The sequence below is a fragment of the Populus alba genome, chromosome 6 (assembly GCF_005239225.2).
Source record: "Populus alba chromosome 6, ASM523922v2, whole genome shotgun sequence".
Lineage (NCBI taxonomy): Eukaryota > Viridiplantae > Streptophyta > Magnoliopsida > Malpighiales > Salicaceae > Populus > Populus alba.
In genome coordinates, this window is record NC_133289.1 from 17,057,772 (window position 1) to 17,064,867 (window position 7,096).

A 7,096-nucleotide genomic window follows, 5' to 3' on the forward strand; every position below is an offset into this window, starting at 1 on the left:
TTAGGCTTGGCCTAAATGGTTAGAAAACCTTTTTATATATGTATTATCAATTTCTCTTGGTCAATTTTGTTTTTAAACATTTCCATGTTGAAATTTGACTTAATAAAAATCTATAGGTATCATACATATAGTTAGGATTGTGTACATGTTTTCTTATGAGATGGGAGTTAGAATTTTCTAGAAATGTCCTTATGGTAAGACTATGATGGACTTCGTCAAAATGTTGCTTACATGTAAGCCATGTGCCTACATTGGTCCATGCATGCAGTGTCTTGGAAGGGGCAGTTAGGAACTACATTTTGATTTTATGTTAATATATTTTGGAGTTACATTTAGAAATACTTAGATGGAAAGGAGAATGACATTTAGGTGACTTACATTTAGATGACATATTCATAGTTTATTATCAAAAATATTTTAAGGCACATTGAAGTTCATACTAGATGAAAAGAAAAATGAATTATGATAAGATATATTGTAGAAATTATATTATTAGATGAGCAAGCCTTATAAAGATGTTTTGTTTACAAGAGAGTATCAATTCTAAGATGCAACACATTGTCTTGATATGCTTTTATTTGCAAGCTTTCCAAGTCAAATTTTTATCCTGTTGACCTCACTAGTCTTCATAAAAAGATCAGAAACTCTAAACAATAGTTGTTTTTTTACCAATGAACTATCATATAGGTGTATTATGAGCTTGAAAAATGCTCAGGTAGAGATATCTAGACTACATGATCTTAGGAAGAGGAATTTTAAGCTATGTTTGGAAACACCTATATAATAAGTTAGTGAGATTAAACCCACGCCATAAAAAATATTACACAAAGCCAAACACATTAGCAATAAAATTTTAAAAAAGAATATTTTTTATTTTAAAAAAATAAAATTTATTTGTATAAAAAAAAGTTATATAGATGAATTATAATAATACCTTGAAAAATTAAACAGAAAAATAACTAAAATAACAATTATATTCAAAAAAGGCATGTAAAAATCATGACCTTGGTCATGAGAATCGAGATAAACTCATAAAAAAAACCTTGAAAATAATCACAAAATCTGTAACATCCCCCATTCCGAGATAAAACGACAATCTCATGTCAATTGAGAAAAAAAAAAAACATAATATTTTTTTTTGTATATATATATATATGTTCATGGTTTTCGTATTAAAATCTACCAGAATTTCCACGGAGTTCCCTCATATACCGGAAAGTCCCAGGTTATTGACATGAATTTATTTACACTTCTAATAGCTCGCATTCTCATTAACTCAATTCCCGACACAATCATCCTGGGTTTTTTAATTTCCACACTTATACTCACACCTTTCAACCACAATATTTACGATATGCATTATATAACAAAATATCATTATGGATAGATAAGAATAAATAAGTATAATTACATAAGCATGAAGTATGGTTATATGAACTACATGGTTAAATTCATTCAGTCAAGTTTAAACATTAATTATACAAATTAACTTATACAAACATTTTCATGTTTACAAAATACAAGGGTATACTCCTTAGAAACTAGATTACAAGAAGGGAACATAAGCTAGGATCTACTCCTATTGTACATGTGATGATCCTGAAACAAAATATATATTATTGAAAGGTGAATATTACAATAAATATGACAACACGAACATCTAACAATTTTAACAGGGTAACATGTATTCATAGTTCATTTGCTTCTCCCTTCTAGTTTTTATTAGAATCCCTTCCTTATTCAACTATTATTAATTGTTCCCTCTGTTACTTTCAACCTTCATTCCAGACTTTATGAGATCAAACATGATTAATTTTGCTTATCACATTACCGATACCAATTTCACTAGTACCATCATCATCACTCCATATGAGTTAATGCAAGGTGATCCCCTTATCAGGAATCCTAACATATACTAAATGTATGCTAGCCAATACATAGTGATCCCCTTACCCGGGATTCTAACATTTACTAAATGTATGCTAGCCCAATCCCCTTACCCGGAATCCTAACATACACTAAATGTATGCTAGCCGATACATGGTGATCCCCTACCCGGGATCCTAACATACACTAAATGTATGCTAGCCCATACGTGGCGATCCCCTTACCCGGGATCCTAACATACACTAAATGTATGCTAGTCCAATCGTGGCGATCCCTTTACCCGGGATCCTAACATACACTAAATGTATGCTAGTTTACGCCTCAAATCTTACTTCTCATATTTCCTTTGTCAACGATAATTTCATCATTTGGCAATTCACATAACTTTTTACCTTGAATACCCATACATTCAGTAATTCACATTTCACATTGGTAATATAAATAAATCATGGAAATTAACTAGGAAGTCTAAGTGCGATTCACCTACCTGCAATAGAAGCTCTACTCGTACTCCCCTGCTGCTGTTGTTGCTGTTGCACCACGCCTGTGGTCCCTCCTGAAATTCACAGATTTATCCCATAAGTTCTTCTTACTCAAGGATATGTTTTATTATAAACACATCAATAACCAATAAGTCTTTCTTTTAGTCATCATTTTTTTTTAATATTTTATGTTTTTCTTATTTCACCCATTAATATTGTCATTCTTGGTGCAACCGTAGTTATCGTTCCTTTATATATATATATTTGAACTATTTCTACTTAAATCTGAATTGTTACTGTCTTGTTTTTAAATTGTCACTGTCTAGACATTGAATTGTCACTGTCTAACCGTTACTGTCTAGACATTGAACTGTCATTGTCTCATTTTTGAACTGTTACAGTCTCATTTTTGAACTGTCATTGTCCAATGGTTATTGTCTAGAGATTGAACTGTCACTGTCTCATTTTTGAACTGTTACTGTCTCGGTTGGTGACCCATAACCGGGGTTCTATAACTCCAAATTAAGCAAGACCAATTTCATTAATTAGCCGACATTCAAAACTACAATTTCTATAAGGAATTTGATCCTAATTCTTTCATCCTCCTACCCGAAATCTCTCTGAAAGTCAAGAGACGAAACTGTCTAGATTCGTCATTACACACAAACACATAAAGTTCTTTAATTTAACAACTCATATTTTTTTCCTCAATTTAAGTCTAAGAACTAAAATTTATAAATTAACATCCAGGCATCAATTTATAATCAATTTGAAATGACTCATAAGAGCAAGTTTAAAATACCTTACCCGATAAGAATCAAAGTTTCGATCCCTCCTTTTTGTTTCTAAATGGCAACTGGCCCTCCCCTCTCTCTTCTTGTTAATCCCTTTCCCACCAGTGTTTATTCTACCTATAACCCTTAATCTTGGATGGGTTTTTTAAAATTTTGGTGTTTCTATCTTGATTTGTAAAAATGAACATAAAACTCCCTATTTTCTTTCTTTACGTTATCTGCATATCTGTTTTTGGTGACAAGAGGAGTTACTTTATGCTTTATAATTATTTTTTATTTGCATTAAGGCTCCATTTTCCTTAAGTGTATTTGTTTTGGCCCCACTTCTTTCTAGTTTAGTTTATTTCCTTTAATTTAATCCAACCTTGATTATTTTTTTTCTCGGGATTTACAAAATCAATATTAAAAAGAAACTAATGCAGAACAATACGATTGTACAAAGTCGAATTCCCAACAAATTAAATGTCAAAAGATGAAACTAGGAAATAAATAATTACACAAAAAGATAAAAAAAATAAAGGTGAGAAAAAAACACTAATTAGAGGGATAAAATTTTTCAATTGGAGGTTTTAATTGAATTTAAAAATAGCTTTTTTCGCACCCTCACGGCGGAGCGCGCATCGCGGTGACTTTCGATTGAATTTCGGGGTCTTTTTTTATATGTTAATAAAGGGAGTCGCCACCTAGTATTTTGGTCACTAGGAACCCTAACTGGTCTTTCAGAGATTCTAAGGCAAGGGACTAGTTGCGTAAAGGATAGGTATTAACACCCCTAGTACGCCCTACCTAAGGTAAGCTGTTTGGTGTTTGGTTTGCTCTTTAATTGCTATGGTGTTGGTGTTTTCTAATCCCATCAGTTTTCCTAGGTTTGATTCAAATAAAATTTATTACGATAGAAATCCAAGAAGATTCCATGTGCCTCGAAAGCTCATTTTTCCCTTAGCATTTCAAGAGTTTGCGACTCGTAAATCGCAAGGAGGAGGGACAAAAAATTTAGAAATCTAGGGCACTAAAAAAAACCCTATATTTTTTAGTATTTTATACTCTCACGGCTCGTAAATCGTGGAGCAAAAACAAATAAATCGAAATGTCCTCGATTATAATCAAGGCTTTTTTTCAAGGATATGTGCGGATTTATTACTCCCAATAATATTTTGGATATTCATCCTTTAAGGATTTCTTTATCCAAACATTATCGGTGATTAATAGATGAATTCCCCAAAATAGGATTTTTTTTATATTTTTTTGGAATATTGGCCAATACCCTTTACAAACATGTTGTAAAAATCCAAAAATGCAAGAAAAATTAATTTTTTGTTGTGTTTACGAAATCCATGCGAAAACACCTTTGTTGAAACTTCAAATATTTTTTTTATATATATAAAAAAGGAAAATTCAAAACATGTTAGGGTATTGGCTGTTAGAGAATAATATAAAATCATATCTTGGAGCCTCACCTAACAGCTTAAGCTTTTGGGTTGAATTGGTTCTTTGACATGGTATCAGAGCTTTAATGACCAAGCGGTCACGAGTTCGAATCTCACCATCCCTATTTATTTGATAAAAATTAAGCACAAGATAATGTGGGTCTGTGCAAGTTCAAGCCCCAAAGGGCTTTCACTTGAGGGGGTGTGTTAGAGAATAATATAAATCATATCTTGGAGCCTCACCTAACAGCTTAAGCTTTTGGGTTGAATTGGTTCTTTGACATTGGCCGTATGCAACACACAAGAAAACTTTTAAATTTTTTTCGAAACACATAGCATCACAATTAAACGTAAACACAAAAATGGAAAATAGCAAGCCATCATTCATATTACAAGTTTCAAGCCCAAAGGGCTTTCACTTGAGGATGTGTGTTAGAGAATAATATAAATCATATCTTGGAGCCTCACCTAACAGCTTAAGCTTTTGGGTTGAATTGGTTCTTTGACATTGGCCGTATGCAACACACAAGAAAACTTTTAAATTTTTTTCGAAACACATAGCATCACAATTAAACGTAAACACAAAAATGAAAAATAGCAAGCCATCATTCATATTACAAGTTTCAAGCCCAAAGGGCTTTCACTTGAGGATGTGTGTTAGAGAATAATATAAATCATATCTTGGAGCCTCACCTAACAGCTTAAGCTTTTGGGTTGAATTGGTTCTTTGACATTTGGCCGTTATGCAACACAAAAAAACTTTTTAAATTTTTTTCGAAACACATAGCATCACAATTAAACGTAAACACAAAAATGGAAAATAGCAAGCCATCATTCATATTACAAGAACTACAAGAAACCAAAAAAATTCGTAACAAAAATCATTCAAAGCCAAATCAACTTAAAATTCTATACATTGGAAAGAACTAAGCACGTATGGATGAGGGAGCCAAAGTTTTGAAACTGAAATTTTGAAATCAAAATCCTGCTACATATGTCCATGAATCATGACCCATTTTCTTTTTGCCAAATCAGGAGAAACTGCCATACTTCATACAAAAAGGAAAAGCTTGGGACGACATGCTGTTATAATCATATTACGAAATAAAAACCAATGAAAACCTGGCCGTCTATTTCAATTAAAGAGCATAGAAGGACACTAACAGAAAAGGGAGCTGATGATGAAGAAACAAACAGCCCCCTTCCCCGGTTCCTTAAATCTGAAACAGCTAAAGAAAGAAAAAAATAGAACACCAAAAGCTAGCCCTGTTAACATAGTCACTCATCTAAAACTCAAAGCCACGATAGGAACAAAACAAGGCGAGCGTTCATTGTGTACATAGTAAAAACAAAACTGAATGTGCAAAGCAAAGCAAAGAGAAAAGAAAAAGGTGCAACAGATTTAAAGGCAGCAAAGGAGAAGAAAGTTAAGACTTACCTGCAGGTCTCACTGTTTTCTTTTCTGGAGAGGATGAAATAAAACCAAGCAAAACGTTCCTATCCAGCTTTAGCAGCAAAGCTCCCTCTCCGTCTTGTCTTTTTTATTTTCTTCCCTCACGGTGACACCAAAACACAAACAAGAAACTCACTTTATTCTGCATTTTTTTACTCTGCCTCTCTTGCGTTTTTCTTTTATGTTTTTGCTCTCTTTCTGCTATGTTTTTGCTGCCCCCGTTAAGTCATTAGAGGGGCTTATATATAGTCTAAATATGTCTCCATTTAGGAAGGATTTAATGCATTAATCCTAGGACATAAATCCCTACTGATTTGCAGTAAAAAAAAAAACACAAAAGGAAGCTGCAATATTATGATTTTGTGCTGGTGCTTTACGTCTGATTTCTTTCCAGTTTTAGAGCAGGGTGTGCCTGTTTTCTTTCTTTCCATAGGGCCAGCTACTCCCTTTAAAATAGGCCAGAAAAAACATGGTTGCAGCTCCCAAAATCAGGCATGATGATAAAGGAAAAACAACAAGAATTTGCAGCGAAAAAAAGGAAAGAAAATCAGCTGGAGGGTGCAGCTGCAAGGTCTCATTTTCGTTATTTTGGTGTGGAAAAAATCCTATCATTTATGATGATCCAGCCCCCTTTCCAGCTTTCAATATCCTTCTTCAATTAAATCCCTCATTTTAGCAATTTTCGATTCAGTCCTTGGTCAAAAAAAAAATCCTTCGAATCAGCCCCGCGAACTTGGGCTATATTGTTCCCGCGGCAGAATTTTCTGCCTTCACGTTAGATATTCAAATGGGAATATCTTGAGCTTCTGATATCATAATCAAGTGATTCAAAAGCCAAAATTATTCTACGCATCTAGGGCTACAACTTTGATGAAGGAGTCGAAGTTAGATAAAATCTTTTTACAGAACAAAATCTAGCAGTAATGTGGTTGGTCAAAAGGGATCTCCAGGTCTAAACTCAAAACTGACGAATATCGAGAATCCTGATATGACTGAGAGTATGAACTAAGAACGAAAATCACAAAAACTAGGCCAACAATAGAGTTTTTTTTT